The following is a 21,869-nucleotide window of genomic DNA, read 5'->3' as shown; positions in this document are numbered from 1 at the left end:
TGCAAAATGTAGGATTGGACAGGTATAGTTGCCAAAAGATGTAATTTCTGACAAATCCATGCACTAAAACTAGAAAATAACTATAGCACTAATTTTTTTTTGAAATTCTACCCAAAATTAAAAAAATTGCACCTAATTTGGAGCTCAAATGATTGAGATATGGCTTCCCAAAGTCAGGCTATCAATTCAAAAATAAATCTGGAGAGGGGTCTAATCAGCAAATAGAGAGGTTAAATTTGATGGTCAAATGGCTATCCAATAGTTCAAAATTTCTTGCAGATGACGGTCAAACAACTGTCAATTTTAAGATAGTGAATTGCTGATGTAGGGAAAAAAAGAGCCCCTTGATGATGTGGCAGAGTCGTATGTTAACATGGTGACTGTATGGTCGTACAGTCTGTTCAAAAAAACTAACTTGGATCATGGGTGGGTTGCTGATTCATATGCCTATGTGTAAGGAGTAGATGTGGTGGGCTGGGACAGTCGAGTCAAATCCAAGCTAGCAGGTCCTCTAATGCTAGGATGCATGGCACCAGTCTCAGAACAACATGTGGCGCATAGGGGTCAAAAGTCTTTGATCACCTAGAAAAATGCAGTTGGGCCAGAGAATTTAAAAAAGTTGATGGGAAAAGGTTCATAGTTGCCAAAAGTGCTGAAAGAACTTGATAGGCCATCAAGGATCTGTTACCAATGCCGTGAACTATTGAAGACTAGAAATGGGCCAAAAAGAAGGAGCATGCCAAAAAACAAAGTATTTAGGCCAGAATCACTGCACTAAGGGTATGTGTTGAATGTTGGTGTGGGGACAATTTTAGTCCCACATTGATGTGAATGAAGAACTTTCCAATGTTTAAAATGGAAGCCATGTGGGGTATAAACCAAAAGCAAGGTCGTTGGTCATTGAGCGCTGGTCATTGGTAGTGAAGAAGCCCACTAGTGAAATTGCCAGTTTTATGTGATTGTCAGTTGGTTCTCATCAAAATATATATGTTGTGGCCCAAAATGTGTGATAAAGCCCAAAGAATATGTCAAAAATCACAGAATATTCCCGATTCAACTATAGGGGCTACGATTTCACTGCCCAGTTCCTGCAATTTTTTTCCCTTACAGGCCGAATAGGCCTAAAAATTTCCAAAAAATATAGACAAAAATTGTAGAGAAAAAAATGCATATTTGAAATAAAATAAATTGCAGATCTAATAGACGATCATACCAGAATCACAAATCGGCCTTTGGGTGTTGGTTTGCAAAACAATTTTGCCTCAATATTGACTTTGGCCCAGGGTAGGTGAATTTATCGTCAATTTTCATAGAATCTACATTTCAGATGCAACGGTGAGGTCCATTTTGGCTCTAGACGCTCCTAATGACTGTGATACTCTAGATCTGGGTCGAAGTGCTAAAGCAAGAATGGTCTTGAATAGCTATGTGAAGAGAATATCCCCATGTTTTGATACCATGTAAGAATTTTTCTTAGGGAAAAATCACCCAAGATCAATGAACTCAAGCACAAGCACAATAGTAGATCAAAAGAGTATGATCAGAATAACAATATAGTATTCAATTCCATGTGAAAGTACACTAGGAGTGCCTATATATAAAGGCCTCTAGAATGCTTCTAGAATGCTTAGGAATTAGCATACTGATAAGTCTTACAACCAAGCACATGTCCACTAGAAGTGGATTATCCTCCATTAAGCATAGGAGTAAGTGTGATGATTAGAGGATAAGCCTACAAAGGTGTAGCATGCAAAATTATGTTGTAGTCACCATGTGCTAAAATAGTAATGCTAATAACTGTGTTTTCTACATGACAACTTAGTTAATTATGCAAAACTCTAGTGTTGTAGACACCATGTGCTGAATTAGAGTTGCTTACTCTAGTGTTGTCAACATGACAACTCATAAGACTATGCAAAATCCTAAGTGTCTCACCTAAGAAATAATAAAATAATGCATTCACCTAAGTAAACTTAAGTAAAGTGTAATAAGTAAATACTTATTTACACCAACAACACCAAGTGTATTCCACATGGTAGCAATTGAAGCATGTGGTTGTGTGTAGAGATCAGTAGCTAATGTTATGTGCAGAGTTTGAGAGTTTTCAATTTTAGAATGCACACAAGCTTGATCTCCAAGTCAATCAAGATCTTTGGTGACTCACAGTGCTGATAGTGTGGAGATTGTCATAGAAAAAACATACAAAATGTTTGACATGATGCCCGAGGTTTAGCATATCCAACCCAGCATCCAGACTTAAACAACATTCAAGATCCTTGATAGCTCATCTGGTGTTGGAGTTATGCTAATTATGCTTGATGAAAGGGTAATGATTCTCATGGTGACCCTGGCCATAGGTCTGAAAAATTAGAGTGCACTGGGAATGGTCAAAAATGAATGGTGACCTTGAATGTGTACAAAGATAGGAAGATTAGAGTATCATATTGGTATAATGAAGATGCCAGCGTCGAACATCGGTTATATACACTAGGATGTAGAAATTTGAAATCCTAAACAAAAAACTTAATGGTTAGAGGATGCTCTCTAAGTATTTGAAGATATGTCTATAGTATACCATGGGCAGTGCTCCACCAGAGATTCTAACACATGCAAATTGAGGTGCTCTAATCCCTTTATCAATTCATAGTCACTAGGGTCATGGTCTGTGTTAGTTTATCATCAAATGAGGTTGTTCCAAGGAAGAATCAGAGGAAGAAGGAATAGTACTCCCCTCGTTCCTTGAATCCATACATGATGAATGTGAAAACATTGATGTGGAAGATGGTGGATTTTCAAAGTTTGATAAAATTAAACATGTATAAATGTAACAGATTCATTGTAGAGGCACAAATGTAGCATGTGAAAGATTGGATGGAATGCTTTAGAGCAGAAACCCATCTACCTATTTAAAGTTTTGAAGCCATTCCAATCCATCATCGAGCATATAAACTATTATAAATTGGAATTTATAAAATGTTGATTGCATTCATGTAGTAATTGTTTGATGTAATGTCAATTTTCATCAAAAGGGTCAAATAAGCATTACAGAGTCATGTATGAAGATATTACAGGTGTTCAAGCCTTGTTTTGAGTATAACCACTAGAGCACATAAAGAAGATAGTCAATATTAACCCGAGGCAAAAAGGAAGCGAAGAGTCATCAAGTATATTAAAGTGAGATGAGACATATTCAAGCAAAATTGCCTCCTTTTCTACATGCCACTTGTTGAAGTATAATGACAACAAGGTACTCATTGATTTCTCAAAACAAAACATATGCTGCCACTATTGCCTAGTTGTAAGGATGGAAATTTCACATCTTTCCATAAGTTACATTCATAATATTTTAGTGGTATGATATTTAATTAAACCTTTGAGAGAGGAAAAACACCAAAGCCAAATTAAAAAATAGGGGTGTAAGCTATCAGGATTCAGTTATGAAAATTGAATGTGACTTGTTATCACTATTATTTGTGAGAAGTCTCTGGGAGAAGGGTTCCAGTTTTTGCCATGGGAGAGACTTCCTTTTTTTGCTGACTTTGGGCTTCCAAGAGTGGGAGATTTTTTGTTCTTTTCTGTTCTATTTTAATGCAGAGGAAGGGGGATTATATTTTTCAGTAGATTTTGTTCTACATGAGGATATATAATTTTCTGAATGAATGATCAGCATCTATCAAGGGGCAGATTTTTCCTTATTCTATTTCTTTTAGTGGAAGAGAGTTTTAGTATACAATAACTTTGGGTTTGTGTATTAGCTTTTTGGTTAATGTTAATCTTTAAGTTAGCTTAATTATCTCTAAATGTAGTTTTGATACATACAATCATTACCACGATTATCATTAAGACTTTGGGCTTTGGTATTCGTGTGTTTGGAGAAAATAATTCATCTTTCTTTTTGTATTTCTTCTTTAATGTAATGATCAAGTCAACCAAATATAGATGCTCAATCTCAAGGAAGGACAAGAATGTAATGTGGTGGAACTTTGACACCAATTCTGCTAAAATGGAGATCAATCATGAGTTGATTAGAACTCTTATCAAAGAAAATAAAGAGGGTAAAATACAAATGGAAGAGTTGATTGACCCTACCTTGGTGATTTTTAGCGACTTCGCTAAGGAGTATCCAGATATGGACAGCCTCAATAATGCCAAAAACAACATGATGGATAGCTTCCACACAACCAAGTGAATTTTCCATGAAATCCAAGAGCTTAAATATTGGGTGAGCTGCTTGGAAAGGGAAAACTACTGCTTGAAGGACCAGATTATAGAGGAGGAAAAGAGTATGGACAATAGAGTAGAGGAGGTTAAGAACGGGGTACATACAATGGAGAGCTCAATGTAGATTATAGTGGAAGAAAGCAATAATATTCTCAAAGAGGCCAATGAGAATATTAAGTTGTTCTTTAACAACATGAAGGAGTAAGGAATTAGTAAAGAGGAGGATCCTGCCCTCCATAGCACAAAGGATAGGACCCTTGATGACAGCTCAAGGAAGCAAACCAGGTCTAGCATGAGAAATGACACCTTGAACCCTAACAAGGAACTCTCAAACATGAAAGAGGGAGTTGGTAGACTATCAGAGCTGGAGATAAGTACAACAGAAATGCTAAGAGACATTTCTTGGGTGTCTTGGCTTTTCTTGGCTTGTCCTAGTTGTTTGTCTTGATTCCCTGGCTTTTTTCTAGTTGTATCTTGTTTTTGGGGAGTTGTTATAGCTAGTTTCTTAGGGTTTTACTTTAAGTGTTCTATTTTAGTCCATACTATGTAATGTTTGGGTTTCAAGGCCCTTTTAAATCCTATTTTTCATAATAAAAAATGATCGGTTCAATGAGCTTTGTATCATTGTCTTTTTATTTTCTTGTAGTTAATCAATTTCTTCACATCCATGTCATGTTTACAAGCAGATGTTTTTCTACCGTTTGTGCTTTCAAGCATCCATATTTGTATTTTTGACAATTCATTATAAATTATACACGAGGAGCTATACCCAGATAAATTTAGAGTTTGCTTATGCTTTTCAATAACAAAGTAACCTAACTGTTAGTGCATATTCAGTCTTCCTATCTGGGCTTTTTGGGGTTAATCTGTATGTATTTCTTTGGAAGACAATTTGTTCACTAACACATGGTTATCTTTCTATGGTTTTTACATCTATTTTTTACATGTTTTAGAATTACTAATTTTTTTGATAATTACATAAATGATTCACCCCCCCTAGTTATCTTGGTGGACTTTACTTTCTAACAATTTGTATTAGAGCATCAAGTCCTTGAAGGAAAAATTTAACAACTTGAGGAGATCCATAGTTTTTTATTTTAGAAAATAAATTTTGAAGTTTGATGGAATCAGTTATGACAGTTGAAAGGAAAAAGATGAAGACTTGCCTATTGTGCATGGTTCTATAAAATTGGCTAGTTACATTGAATGCAAACGAGGTGACAAAAGAAGATAATCTTGAGTTCTATGAGGAAAGTGAAAAAGATCTATTCATGTAGAATATGCTTGCTAGAGAAGCACTATTATGAGCTCTTCCTGAAACAAAGTATGGAGAGGTAAAATCCTTAAGACTTGCCCATTACATTTGGAATGCTTTACAAAATATATTTGAAGGAGATGATCATGCTAATGAGGCTAGATTACAAAGTTGGATATGTATGTTTTAAGATACTAAGATGCATGAGGATGAAACTATAAGAGCTTATTTTGCTAGAATATTAGAGATTGTTGTTGGGATCAAAAGTTTTTTTGGATCTGAGATAGAAGATGAGATTGTGTGGAAAATTCTAAAGACTTTGATACCTTCTTTTGACCAGAGGGAACAAATTATTTCATGTACACCTAGCTTTACAAAGGAAACTCTTCTTGCAATATATTGTCTGAATTGTGGATGAAATTAAATGAAGAACTACCTAGAGTAAAAACATTTTTTAGTGTATAGAAGGACATGCCTATATTGACAAGGAGTGTGAGTATAAGTGGAGATTATGCTAGTAACAACTAAACAAAAGAGTTAGAAGACAAGAAGATTAAAGAAGGACTTACTCTGCTTATGAAGAGAGAACCTAAAGTTAACAAAATTCTTGTTTGTGGAAATCTAAAGAACTTGGTCATTATTATTTTAAATGTCCTAAAAGAGAAAATAAGTTTAAACATAGTAAACCTTGAATGTCAAGAATACCTAAGAATTGCTTCTATGTTGATGAGGATGGTGAAATTGATTTTAAGATGGTAAATTTCTTCGATGATAGTAATAAGTATGGTGAAATTGGATTTTTTTATATTAAAGAAGAAAGCCCTAAGAAAGAAGAGATAAAAGAAGAAAAAGTATTATTATCACAAATTGAGAAGAAAAGGTTTGATTAGATTATAGATAGTGGTTGTTCTCATCATATGATTGAAGATATGAATAAATTTGTTGAATTCAATAGTTATGATGGAGGAATAGTTAGAGTTGGAAATAATGTAGCATGTCACATAAAAATAAAAGGATTGATTACACTTGATGGAAATACTAACACTAAGGATTTTCACTTTGTGAATGGTTTAAAACATAATCTTTTTAGTGTTGACAACTTGTTCACAAGGGATATCAGTTGTAGTTCACAAAAAAGGCTTGTATTATTAAGGATAAGAATGGTACATTGATAGGTACTAGTGCAAGGACAAGAGGTAATGTATTTTAGTTGAATGCTACTGAAATGACATATTTAGTTGCTAAAGTGGATTAAAGTTGGTTATGACATAAGAGATTTTGTCATATCAACTTTGATAACATTGTGAAGGTTAGTACTACAATTTTTGTTAGAGATTTCCCTAAGATTGTGAAACCTACTAACATAATTTGTAAAGAATGTATATTGGCAAAAAAAAAAAAAGATTTCATTTTCGAGAAAGACATTTAATACTTCAGCAAAGTTGGAAAATGCATATATAGATCTAAATGGTCCTACAAGAATAAGAGATTTCTATGGTGAAAGGTATCCTATCCTTATTATTAATGATTTTACTAGAATGATGTGGGTTGCATTTCTTAGAGATAAATCTAAATCTTTTGAGAAATTCAAGATATTTAAGAATAGAGTTGAGAATGAATCTGGTTTGAAGATTGAATACTTGAGATTTCATAGAGGAGGAAATTTTTTTCCAAATAAGTTTAACAATTTTTGTGAGGATAATAGTATAAATAGACAACTTTCAACCCCTAAAACTCTATAGCAGAATAGGATAGCAGAAAGAAGGAACATATCAATGATATAAGCAACTAGAACAATGATGTTTGATAATAATGTATCACGTATCATTTGGAGAAAAGCAGTAAACACACCCATATACACTATTTATAGAGTGCAAATCAGATAAAGCACTTGTAAGACACCTTATGAACTTGGGTTTTGACACAAGCCTACTATAAAATACTTTAGAATCTTTGGAAGTAAATGCTACATCAAGAGAGATGATGATATTGGAAATTTTGATTCTATAAGTGACAAAGGAATGTTTCTTGGATATTCATTGAGAAGTAAAGCATACATATATTTTAATAAGAGATTGAAGACTTATGTTGAAAGTGCTAATGTGAAAGTTGATAAAAAGTTCAAAATACATGAAAGAATACATGAGTATGATTCTAATGACAAGACTAATCAAAGAACTAACAATAAGAATGTTGAGAAGGAATTATTTTATGAAATTTACATTGATTTGTAGACTGAACTACAAAGAGATGAACAAGAACCAAGATCTAAATTACCCAGAGAAGAAATTAGGATTGAACAGGTGACACCTAATAGAAATGTGGCAAAGAATCATTGTGCTTAAAAATTATTGGAAGTGTGAACACAAGAGTATGACAAGAAACAAGGTTAGCGAAGAATTGTGTTTATTTTCTCAAGTTGAGCCTAAGAATATTGATGAAGCTTGTAAACATGACTATTGGATTAAAGCTATGAAAGAGCAAGTACAATAGATTGAAAATAATAAGGCTTGGTAATTTTTTCCTAGATCTAAAGACAAGAATTTTATTGGAACTAATTGGGTATTTAGAATCAAGAATGAACAAGGTGAAGTTGTGAGAAAAAATGAAAGATTGGTTTGTTATAATTGGGACGTTGGAAACCATAATTGGAATAATTGTTATGTTGTCATTGATGTCAAACCTACTAGAGAGACATTTACTAATAGTGTAGAGAGCCATATATGTTTCTTTATGAAGAAGATTTGAAAAGAGAGATAACTAGATGAACCAGCAAGGTTGTTGAGTAAAGATGAGCAAGTATGTTGGAATTACAATGGGAACTTGATCAGTTAGTCTTTGACAAGATAATGTATTGTTACTTAGTGTATAAAGTACATAAGTATTGTGTTATACCAAATAAAACAATAGTGAAAAGTGGTCAGTCAATGAGCGAGCTTAAAAGGAAGATTAAGGAACTTAAGAGTTAGCTGAACAAACTGTATTAGCTGATTGATAGTTATGGTTGATCAAGTTGGAGAAGCAAAGTATAGTAGCAATCAAGTGTAGTGAAGACCAAGTGATCCAATGAAAGACAAGCGAGATAGAATAATAGAGACTAAGATACATAGTTATGATTGAGCAAAAGAATAAAATATTGACCGAGTGTCACAAAAATAATAGTTTGTGAAATAATCGAGTTTGAAACTGACATAGTGAAATCTTTGGATTAGTCAAAACACATGAATGATAAGGATTGATGAATTGGCATATCAAATGCATGAATTATGTTTCCTATACAATCAAAGGAAAGGATTTAAAGAGAAGTGTAAAGAAAGGAGTAGAAGGACAAAAATATGGATGGATTCATTTAATCTAACCTAGCCCTAAGATCTATGGTGATGTTTAAGCAACAAAAGATCAAAATTACCTATTTGAGGAGGCATAAGAGATATTTTCTACGGCTGGTTTGTTGTTCATTAGCAATTTTAAGGAGAACCTATGAAGAACATAGTAGTAGAGGAGAAATGAGAAGAATGGTGAAGTGAGATTTCTTGAAGGGTTGCCAATCAAATCAATGATGGATATGATAATGAAGTCCAGTCAATGAACCAACAAATGAGATGAATGGAGATCTAAATTTGAAAAGTGAGTTGTGTTTTATAGATCAAACTTGTTATTTTCTAACCATTGTGGTAGTCAAAATCCTTTAATCAAGGTTAACCTAATAATTTTTTTGTAAATCCTTTAATCAAGGTGACATTCTAATGGAATGATCCAAAGTCCTCTCACACAACCACTACTAACAGGGTGATTAAATCCTTTAATAGGGTCACACCTAACTATGTCTTTTGTAACCTTTAATAGGGTTGGCTCTTAACCAAGCTCACTTTAGAAGAGTGAAAAGTGGTAGCATGTTGCTTGGTGGTTTTTTCCAAATTGGGTTTCCATGCTAAATCTTGGTGTCATATATGTGTGAATATTATATGTATGATGCATGCTATTTATTTTACTATTGGTCAACATGTACTAAAAAAAGAGTTAAGTAGTGAACACTACGTTGAGTTATTGATGATTTATTATACGGGTTGAGTGATTTAATGAGATTGTTTAAGTTGTTTGAAGATTAGTGAAAGTTGATATGGTCCATCTGGATCTAAGGATAAATGTTTCAACCCCCCTCTCAGTTATTCTAAACATTTTAACAATTGGTATTAAAGCTTTTGGTGCTTGTGAGGAAAGTTTGAAGGACTTAACCTAAAGCTAAAGATGCATGAGAGAGGTACCTAAGTTGAACAAGGAGAACTTCCCTACATGACAACAACTGATGAAATTGTATCTATTTGAAGTTGAAGTTCCAACATTTTATTATCTAGAAAATTAATACTTTGAAGTTCCTAGACCCATGACAATTGAAAAGATGAATGAGAAGAAATAGCATAATAAAATGATGATAGATCTGAAATATTCTTTAAGTTATGGTAAATTTGATGATGTGAAGGAATGTACTACTACAAAGAAAATGTGGGACAAATTGGCACAAATTCATGGAGGAAGAAAAATGTGTTAAGAGCTAAAGCAAAAAGCTTGAGAGACAAGTTTTATGACATGAGAATGAAAGAAGGTGAAAATATTACACAATATTTGAAACTATTGCACAATATTGTGTCTAAATCAAGGAGGTTGTGAATTCTATTAGAGGATATGAAAGCATCATATCTAGTGAAATTATGATAAGTAAGGTATTAGGGACTTTACTTACTATGTATGCAACTAGAGTATCTATAATTCAAGAATTGAGATGTACACCTAGTAATGATCTAACCTTGCATAGTCTAATTGGTAGACTCATTGCATTTGAGCTATCAAATTTTGATAATTATTCCCCTACTAGTATTGAATGTGCTTTCAAGTCTCAACTAACTGTTGATGGATCTAAGAGAAAGAAGAAAAAAGACACATGGACAATGATAGTGAATCAGATGATGATCTTGATGATCTTGAAGCATTATTGGCAAGAAGGCTGTTAAGAGTTGAAGGAAAATACAAAGGTAAACTCCCTATTATTATTTTTACATGTAACAAAGTTGGTCATATTGCTGCAAGATGTCTTGATAGAGATGAGAAGGAAGAAAGGAAGGATATCAAATATGGGGGAAGAAGGGAATGAAGAGACAACCAAGGTACCAAAGACTACAAAAGAAAATGTAAGAAATCATGTTATATTGTTGAAGAAAATGGTTCTGATAGTGATACTAGTGAAAATCATGAAGAAGCTGTTTATGTTGCAATGAAAGATGAATCTAGTGAAGATGAGAAAAATACATTGATTTCACATGTGGACAAGAATGAAAAATGGATAATTGACAGTGATTGTTCACATCATATGACTAGTGATACATGCAAGTTTGAAAAGTTAGAACATTATAATGGAAGTAGCGTTAAGTTTGGGAATGATTCACCATGTTATGTGAAAGCTAAATAATCAATTATATTGAATGACAAGATCAAGCATGATAATGCATATTAGGTTGATGGTTTAAAATATAACTTGTTGAGTTTGGCATAGTTGATCAATTCAAGCTACCAAGTTGAATTCTAAAACAAAAAAGAAAAGATTTATGATGCTACTGGTGAACTAATCGAAAGTGGTGATCAAACAAGAGGTAACTTGTTCTATCTAGACCAATCTGAAGATACTTGTCTATTTGCATGATTTGAAGATATTTGGTTATGGCATAAGAGGCTATGTCATGTAAACTTTGATAATTTGGTAAGAATTAGTAAGATGAAAGAGTAATAGGGTTAACAAGATTGACCAAACCTAATAAAGTGATGTACAAACAATGTCAAATGGAAAAAATGACAAAGTCTAGTTTCAAAAGAAAGACTAATTATTGTGATGATATTTTGGAATTGGTTCATACTGATTTATGTAGTCCTATTGGAGTGAAAAGATATTATGGTGATAAATATTCATTAAATTTTTTGATGACTTTTCTAGAATGATGAGTGTGATGTTTCTTAAGAAAAATTTGATGTATTTCAATTATTTAAGAGGTATTTTGCTAGAGTTGAAAATGAAATAGGAAAGATTCTGAAGTGCTTGAGATCAAATATAGGAGGTGAATTCATATTAGATGAGTTTAACATATTCTACAATGACAAAGGAATCAAGAGACAAATGAGTGTACCAAGGACTCTGCTACAAAGTGTGATAGCTAAAAGAAGGAATAGATCAATCATGGACTATGTAGGGACACTAATGATGGAGAAGAATGTTTCACAAAAGTACTAGAGAGAAGATGTAAGTACTATAGTAAATACTTTGAACTAAGTTCAAGTGAAGAAAAGGACAAATAAAATATCCTTTGAAATCTAGTATGGCTATGCACCTAATGTCACTTATTTCAATTTTTTTGGAAGGAAATGTTACATATTGAAAGATGCAAGGAAATGAAAACTTGATGGAAAAAGTGATGAAGGCACATTCCTAGGATACTCCACTAAAATCAAGGAATATAAGTGTTTGAATTCTAACACTAACAAAATATTGGAAAGTGCAAATGTTATAGTTGATGAATTTGTAGAAAAGAATGAGGAAGAATGAAAGAAAGAACCTAAAGACTACATAAATTATGTCTACATCTATGAAGGTGAACCTAGCATCTTACCTAAACCACATAAATAGGCTACTGAGCATCAACAACTAGACACTACTGAGGTTTAGCAAAAAGAATCTGTCAAACATTAGCAGGTTGTTAAGCATTAGGCTATAAGAGTCAAGTCACAAACAAAAAAATTTGAACATCAGAGAGAGGAAACCAAACTATAGATAGACCAAGTCAAGTTGCAACTAGAGATACTTGTTGAAGAAGAACAAGCAGAACCTAGTGATATACATGAAGAGGAAAGAAGATCTAAATCTATCTTAGCAAAGTATGTAAGGAGGAATCATATACCAAACCAAATCATTGGAAGCAAAGTTTTACGAGTCATGAAAAGAAGTAAGTTGAAGCATGATACATTTTTATTATGTGAATTTGAACCTAAATTAGTTAAAGATTCATTGGAGAATGAAGATTGGATTAAGGCAATGAATGAAGAAATTGATCAAATAGAGAAAAATATGACATGGACATTAACACCTAGACTAGAGGATAAGAATGTAATTGGAACCAAGTGGATATTTAGAAACAAGATGAATAAGAAAGATGAAGTCATAAGGAAAAAGGAAAGGCTAGTTAAGGGATATGCACAAGAGGACAAAGTTGATTATGGTGAGACATTTTCCCCAGTTGCAAGGTTGGAAGGAGTGAGAACTTTTCTTGCATATACTACTCACAAATGATTCAAGGTGTATCAAATTGATGTCAAATCTATATTTCTAATAGAATCTTAGAAGAATATGTCTACATTGATCAACCTGAAGGTTTTGTTGATCTTAATAAGAGGAATATTGTATGTAAACTACACAAAGCTTTATATGGTTTGAAGCAAGCCCCTAGATATTGGTATGAAATGTTGCACAATTATTTGGTGAAATTTGATTTTTTAAGAACTATGGCAATAGAAATATGTACCTTAAAAGTGAATCTAAATACAATATATTGCTAGCTAAAATTTTTGTTGATGATATCATATTTGGTGGACATGATTTTTTGTATAAGTCATTTTTCAATGAGATGAAGAAATAATTTGAGATGTCAATTTTTAGAGAGATCTAGTTCTTTTTTGGATTACAAGTTTATCAGATGAAGAAAATAATTTACATTACTCAATCAAAGTATATCAAGGAGATATTAAAGACTTTTAGAATGGAGGATTCTAGACCAGTTGGAACACCTATGGTTACTGGTCATAAAGTGTCAAAGAATTATGATTCTCTTGAGGTGAACCAAACACTATATAGGTCAATGATTAGAAAATTGCAATATGTTTTATATAACTGACCTAACATTGTATTAGCAATTGGTATTGTTTATAGATGTTTTGCTAATACTAGAGAAAATCACACGATGGCTTTGAAAAAGATACTAAGATATCTAAAATGAATAGAAGACTATGGATTATGGTACAAGAAGAGTGACAACTTTGAGCTAAAAGTTTACACAGACGTTGATTGGGCTAGAAATGTTGATGACATAAAGTACAAGTGGAGGAACTTTCTTTGTAGGAAGGAGAGTGGTTTCATGGACAAGCAAGAAGAAAAATCGCATTTCCCAATTCACAACATAGGTTGAGTATGGTTTTGCATCAGTCAATTGTTCAAACATTGTGTAGATCAAGTGATTGTTGAAAGGTATGAAAGAAGAGATTAATGAATATATTGTGATATATTGTGATAACACAAGTGCTATAAACATATTATAGAATTGTGTGATACACACAAATATGAAATACATTACTATCAAGTATCATTACTTGGGAGAGTTGGTACAAGATAAAGAAGTAAGATTGGAGTATGTGAACAAAAAAGAGAAAATAGAAGATATATTCAATAAGAAATTACCTAAGGATTTTTTAAAGTATCTAAGTGGTAAGCTAGGAGTGATTTCCCTATCTGAAGCAAGTTGAAAAAGATATGTTGTATTGCATCAAACACTATGATTTGAATATCTTACACATTGATGCAAGAGGTCGCACTTTAGAAGCTACCTAAATATAGTGAAAAGGTAAACTAAAGCATGGAGAAGATGAGACTGCAAGGAGTCAAGATGAAAGAGAAAGTGACATTTCTATATTAAAAAAATAGTGATAGATTGAAGAAGATATGTATGATAGAGAAAAGAGGGACATATATATGAATGGTGTATGTCTTTGGCATTGTTGTTAAAGAGGGAGAAGTTATGCAGTTACCATTCTATATCTGAATGAAAGAGAGAGAACATATATGAAGAGACTGTTGTTAGAAAAGGGATACATATGTCTAGAGGTGTTGCAATGACAAGAGGAGAATTTGAATCATGAGAAGATATCTAAAAGAGGGAGCCAATACAATTGGTATTACAATTGGTGATAGCATTGAGGATTTCGCAATTGGTATCATAGAGGGAGAAGTGTAAGTGAGTGCAAGATGAGAATTAGAGTAAAACTAAGGATCTAATCACAGAGTGAGTTGTTATGATAAATCATGAGAATGTCTTTTGTATTTTCATGGTAACTAGAGGTGTTGCCATCAATGCCAAGGAGCGAGATTGTTGGAAACTACAATTGGAATAATTATTATGTTATCATTGATGTCAAACCTACAAAAATGACATTTACTAATAATTTAGAATGTCATATATGTTGATTGATGAAGATGATTTGAAAAGAAAGATAACTACATGAACTAGTGAAGTTGTTGAGTAAATATGAGCAAGTATGTTAGAATTATAATGGGAACTTGATTAGTTAGTCTTTGACAAGATGATGTATTGTTTACTCAGTGTATGAAGCACAAAAGTATTGAATTAAAACCAAGAAAAGAATAGTGAATAGTGTTAATTCAATGAAACAACTCAAAAAAAAGATTAAGGAACTTAAGAGTTAGGGCCTGTACAAGAGTACTTGACTAGGGAGGAGCCCTAGTAGATTGAAGGGGATAGTGAACACTAGGGAACAAATGTTTGTCTCAATATTGGAGGTATGAATAAAGTTGTTTGGTGAGGATCATTAAGAGATTAGAAAGGATTTTTCCCTTGGGTGAGGGAAAAGAAAAAGTGTTGAAATTCTTTAGAACAATTGAGAGGGGGGTGAATCAGTTATCCAAGGTGTAGATGTACAAATAAAACTTTTGAATGCTTAGTAGACCCATATCCATAAAACCTTATCATGCATGCCTCCATTAGATCATATAATACATAAACTTTGTATGTTATTATCCTAGGTCAAAACAAATTTGCATAAATGTAAACATGAAACAACATAAGAACATTCACACAATTTGACACAAGGATTTTACATGGAAACCCAATTTGGGAAAAACCTCTAGTAACATGCTACTAATTCTCACTCTTCTGAAGTGATGCCTTGTGAAAGGATAACCTTGTTAAAGGTTACAATACACACTGTTAAATGTGACCTGGTTAAATGATTTCAATCACCTTGTTAGGAGTGAGCCTTTTTAGAAGACTTTAGACCATTTCATTAAAACGTCACCCGATTAAAGGATTTACAAATGACTATTAGGTTAACCTTACTCCAAAGGATTTACCCTAGAGTGATAAAATGATTATAAAGTAATAGTAAGGCTTGATCTAATAAAAAATTACAACTCACTTGCTATTTATAGATCTTTGTTTCAATCCTCCATTCTGCTTGGCATTCCCACACTTCAACTCAAATAGCTTGTTCACCCTTTAGGCATTCATACTCTTAAGCCTTCTTTCTTTGCATGTCAACTGTAGTCACTTCTGTTTGACTACTGGATGAAGAAATACTCTAGACTCCTTGTCTTCCTTAGGTTCTTGCACATGAAAACCATTTCTTATGACCAACTATCTCTATAAATAGAGAATTAAGATCCTTTGTCACTTAACCATAGTCATCTATTTTAGGGTTAGGTAGGATACAATGAATCTACCCACTTTTTCATTTGGTTCCTCTAGAAACTTCTTCTACAATCTTCTTTGAATTTTCCTCAAAATGGTTTATCTTGAGTTTTGTGCCACTAGCTCATCATAGTTATCTTCCACATGCTTCATATAATTCAAGAAATCAAAATAGTCAGCTCAAATTTGTCAAATCTTTTATTTAACCTTGTTTTTTATCACTTGACAACTATATTTTTCTGTCACTTAGCCAACAATAGATCACTCAGCAAACACTAAAGTTTACTTATGCTTGGCACCAACTAAACTTTACTCAATATATACTAACAATCACTCAGCTTGCACTATTTTTCATCTTCGCTCAACACCTTTTTATTTTCACTCGAATTCTACTGATATCTGCTTAGTTTGCATTGACTTCTTGACAAGGCTTGGTATATACTTTTCATACTTGATCTTCTTCCATTCTTAACTTGAGTAATCTTTCATCTCAAACTTTAAGTAGATAAATAATACACTATAGTATTAATGTCTTACTTGGTCTTAGTGCTTCTTTTACATACCAAATAACTTAAACTTTCTTTGTCATCTCCTCTTTTCAAATCCCCTTCATCAATCAACTAAATGATAGCTTTCAGACCAAAAATCAATTGTCTCACCAACAAATAGAAGGTTTGACATCATTGACAAAATAATGATTGTTCCATTAGAATTCTTCTCTTCAAAACAATATTATATCAATAAAGAGACCCTAAGAGACTAGGAGAGAGAGAGAGAGAGCCAAGTTAAGTACCAAGACAATGTATCTAGGTCTTTTTGTTGATCCTCCCCATCACTCAATATATTACAATTTTTTTTGTTGAAAACTATCTTTAGCTACGATACTACACTCTTGGTTGGTGAATTGCTCACTTGTCCATCTTGGCTTATTATCCCTTTTGGATATTTTAATCTTACCTTTTCTTTCTCACAAGTTTCATACATAGGGTATTTACCCAGAGCTTGGGCATTTTTTGACAATTTATATTTGTTATCTCTTTTATGCTTTTTTTAATTTGGACAAGTGGACACTTTTCTTACCTTATTTGGAAATCAAGGACACTCTATATTTCCTATCAAGATTTTCTATTCTCCTTCATGCTTGAGTTTTCTTCTAAAATCATGGGATTCAAACCTTGTGCTACCAAACCTCGACCTAGTCTAGTTTACCTAAAGTTCCTTGATGACCTTAAGAAGTTTCAAGACTTGTGCTCCTAGGAAGAACTAAAAGAGACAACACAAGTAGATAATCCTTACTTCATTAGGTTCACAAAGAACATTTTAAATTTGCAAGAAAAATTTATAATAATGGAAAAGGAAAAAACCAAATCATCACATGAGCTTCTCTTAGGCTCTCAATACACATATGACTCATCTTCTTCAAGATCACATTCATCCTCTTCTTCTAGGTCTACATGCTTTAACTCGTCAAAAATTATTCATTTTCTTCCTCTAAACCTAAGTGTAACTTCACACCTTTGGGATTCTCATGCGATGTGGTTCTGAAGACCTTAGTTACAAACAAGATCATCAATTTACTATACAAATCTAGAACTTATAAACCTAAGGTAAAACCTAAGTGCTAGAATGATGATCACTATTGTAGAAGGCCTATAAACAAAGGTCTTAAAATTGAGGATTGCATTCAATTAAAACATAAAATCCAAGATCTCATTGATGATGGGTTAGTTGTTGTTAAAACCCCTAATGACCCATGTGATGAGGATACTTCTCTTGAGAAAGATAAAATTGTTAGACCTATATCTAGTGATAGTCCCCTTGTAGCCTCTATTTCTTCCAAAACTTATGTGTATCCTAACACATCAAAGCTTGCCAACATGCCTCCATCAAAGAGAGAACCTAATGCGTACCATTTGCATCTTTTGAATCCATCCTTGGTATATATCCATCAAAGATAAAGTCTTCAAACCTTCCATCTATATTGGGACCTTATGTTCATCCATCTCCTATACCTTTCACTCCTAGCTCATTATCCACTTCTCCCATTATACCTCAAGATAAAAAAAGACACTCATCGTTGAAAAATTTCCACCACCCATATATATAAACCCTCCATATCAATCTTATTCATCCAAAAGTGCTAAGTCTTTGGAAATAAATATGGATGTACAACTTAAGAATAAAAATGTGAGTCCATTGAAAAATAAAAATCACTATGTCCTTTTTGGAAATATAAAATAGGCTAAGTTATTGAGAGGAGAGGGGTGAATCAGTAACCAATAAAACTTTAATCTTAATTTACCAATTAATCCTTGATCTAATTGTATGCATGAAAAACTAAAAGCATTAAACATTCATAACACTTTGATGCACAATATGGTGACCTCGGAACCTTCCAAATAGAAAGTAAAATTGAGGTGGGCATAATACCCACAAGCTTTAGTACTGCAATATAAAGTTGGCATTTTAAGGCTTACAATGATTACTTCTAATGATTTTCCCTACTAGGAGCAATAAGGACTACTAGGTCCACCTTGCAAAAGGATTTACAAACATACAATGAAGTATGCACTTGATAAAGGTATTTACAAAAGACTGTTAAATCTACCTTGTGAAAGGATTTAATTGTTCCACCTATTAGGATGAACCAGTGGCTAATCTTTGATCTATAATCTTGATTTTTTGAATGAGATACCTTTGGAGTGTAATGATCACCTTGCTATGATAGATAAATCTTTGCTACTTCTTATATTGTTTGTAACCTTCTTACTTTGCACTTATGCTCTATATATCTTCCCCTTTTTTTATATTCCATACATGTTAGGATGTGATACAATACATTACATATATACCAATCCAATTTATAATTAATCAATGTTGGCTATAATACATGTTTCACCAAAATAAAAAGTCTGCCCAACTACTAGTACTCAGGTTCTGAAGACAAACTTGGTGAGGTTTTGACAGTCGGGAACCAGTGTCAATTCTTGACATCATTATGCACTCGATAGACGTAGAAGCTCAATTCATACTAATCACTTCTAAGTAATCTAAACTTGGTCTGCACTGATGACTCGATGAATATTGTGAAACTTGTCATATAAATTGAATCACTTGGTTGACACTACATAACTTGGTCAACACTATCACTATGAACTTGGTATAAAATGAATCACTTAGTTGACACTATACAACTCGGTCAACACTAGATTCACATTGTTGAAGTTGTGAACTCGGTAAGCATGGGAGAACTTGGTTTGCATTGAGAAATTTGGTAAACACTATGAAGCTTGGTTTACACTAATAATCACCAACTTGCTAGATATTGCTTGGTGTGAACTAAATATTGTTCCTGAAAATTGGTAGCAACTAAACTTGGTAAAGATTGAATTACTTGATTAACACTGTTAACTATACTATAAGCTCAGTAGCTACTAACCATCTAAATGTGTGTGTGTGTGTGTGTGTGTGTGTGTGTGTGTGTGTGTGTCACTAATAAACAAACTTGACTGTAATGCCAACAATCTCCCCCTTTGGAATTAGTGACAAAACCACTTATCAATCAAAAATAAATTTTCCAAAAAGTTCAAAAAAATCTTTAGTCTCCATCCTATGTCTTTAACTCGGTAACATACTCTATTTTTGAAAATTTTCAAAACTACTTTTGTAAGAGATTTTTATCTAAATATCTATACATGTATATGTATAATATTATGATGCTCCCCCATACATATATATTCAATATACTTTACACATTATATACATCTTCTCATCTTCTCTCTTTTATTGTATCATCACATATTCTCCAATTTTACATATTATATCTTATATTACATCTTCTCCCCCATTTGAAATAAGTGACATTATTTTATCCCAATTTTCTTGCAACACCTTGCTTGCATGTAATGAAATTTGAAGTTCTGCAAATAATTCCATCATATCATCAGCTATGGAGAAGTTTTAGTCATGGATGAGACTTTTGGCATGTGCAATGTGTTTTTGCAATGCATCCATGTTTGGAAGAATCATGCCTTGTATATCTACAAGTGTGGCCCTTATTCTAGATTCTTCCCTTGGTAATTCTACTTGCATATTAGTCAGAAATCTGATCTTTGTGTAATAAGAAAAACTATATCTCAAGTCAAGTGATAGCTGGTGTGCACTTTCCTTTATATATTCATCTATCTTGGAGATTTTATCTTTGATTTCCTGTGTGAAGACATATGTATCACATAGTTTACCAAATAGAGAAGTAACATTGTTGGTAGAGGTTTCCAATGAGCTAAGAATAGTAGACAAGTCTACTTGTTATAGTGCAATATTTTGTGCAACTAGCTCCAATACTTTATTTTCAAATTTCTTCTTCGCTCTTTCCAACAATTTATCCTACTCATTCAAATCTTCATTAAATTTTTGAACCACTTCTGCTAATTGAGCCAAAATAGGTTGAGAAGTATCAACCTCAATGTTGAGTGTGTCTATAAGAATGTTATTTGCATCTTCTAGCACTTGGTGTTCTTTGTTTCTCTCCTCTCTAAGCCTTTGTTGCTTAGCTTTCTTGTGCAAAAGCTCTCCTACTATATGCATTTGATTAGGATTCAGAGTAGAGATATCCCAATTTGGAATAATTGTATCTTCATCAAGATCAATGTCTTCTTCCTTATCTTTTCTTTTGCTAGTAATCTTAGTACTCAGTTGAGGCTTGCTCTCAACTATCTTTGTACTGATTATTGCATACTTGGAATAGTAACAATACTGAAAATGGAAGGAATAGAAAAAAAAGTAGATATTGTACTTATTAAAGAAATACCTAGTTATTGAGTAACCAAAATTGATAAAGGAGGAAGCACTGACTTCTTGGTAGATGAAGTGCTAGTCACTTCAGTCAATGAGGTACTGAGCTGAACAAGTGCAAAGATTGGTTGAGTTCTTGGATTTGTAGTGTTTGTTACAATCAACTCGACAATAGCTTTCTTTGAGCTTGGTGGCTTTAAAAATTTGCTCAGAGAGTGAGGAAGTGAGGCTATAACTGCTAGTGCAATCTTTTCAAGGTCAGTTTCCTCAATGCTCTAAATCTTAGGGAGATTCTCCTTGGCAGCTTCCTATTCTTGTTCCTTGTCATCTATATTGTTGTAACTTATTTCTTCTTCATCATCATTTTCCTTTCCTTCCTTATCATCTTCTCCATCATCATCTTTATCATTGACATGAACAAAAAAGTCACCCTACTTATGAAGATTGTAGATACTCTTCCATGTATTAGTGGCATTCCTTACCACATGTTCAATGTCATTAACTAGTATCAAGCAAGTGTTAAATTTCAAATTGATTTTTACTTCATTCTACCTGATGGACTCTTTTACTTCTTTGTCCTTAAGACTCGACATGAGTTGCCTCAAAGTCTGCTCATATATGTCCTTTGTAGTTTACTTGGCATGTTCCCATCTTGACCTGATTATTTCCATCAGTTCATTGGGAATTTGATGTACAAGTTGGTCTAGTGAATATTTCCATTTACCCATCTTAGACATAACCATGTCTTCAAATTTCTTCTTCTCTTCTACATTTTTGGTTTCATATCTCAATGATTTAAAATTTGTCATACCAACTCTAGAATCAATCTCTTTCAATTTCTCTTGAAATGTGGGTGGAGACCATTTAAAAATCACATCCTCTGCTTCTTCACCCAATTTTAGTTTCTTTCTAGATGTTCTCCTTGTAAACACTATAGTAGATGACTTGGTAGGTTTTGTTATGATAACCTTACCTTTCTTCTTGATTGGCTCTTCTTCTTCTTTGTTTCATCTACCTCATCTTCAATCACATCATCTCCTTTACCTTCTATCAATAGGAGAGTAGAACTAGTTTGTCTTAGCTTT

This window comes from Cupressus sempervirens, chromosome 3, assembly GCF_028749045.1.
Source record: "Cupressus sempervirens isolate cs-2001-9-10 chromosome 3, ASM2874904v1, whole genome shotgun sequence".
Taxonomy (NCBI): domain Eukaryota; kingdom Viridiplantae; phylum Streptophyta; class Pinopsida; order Cupressales; family Cupressaceae; genus Cupressus; species Cupressus sempervirens.
The sequence above is the reverse complement of the archived record's forward strand: the minus strand, read 5'-3'. Positions refer to the sequence as shown.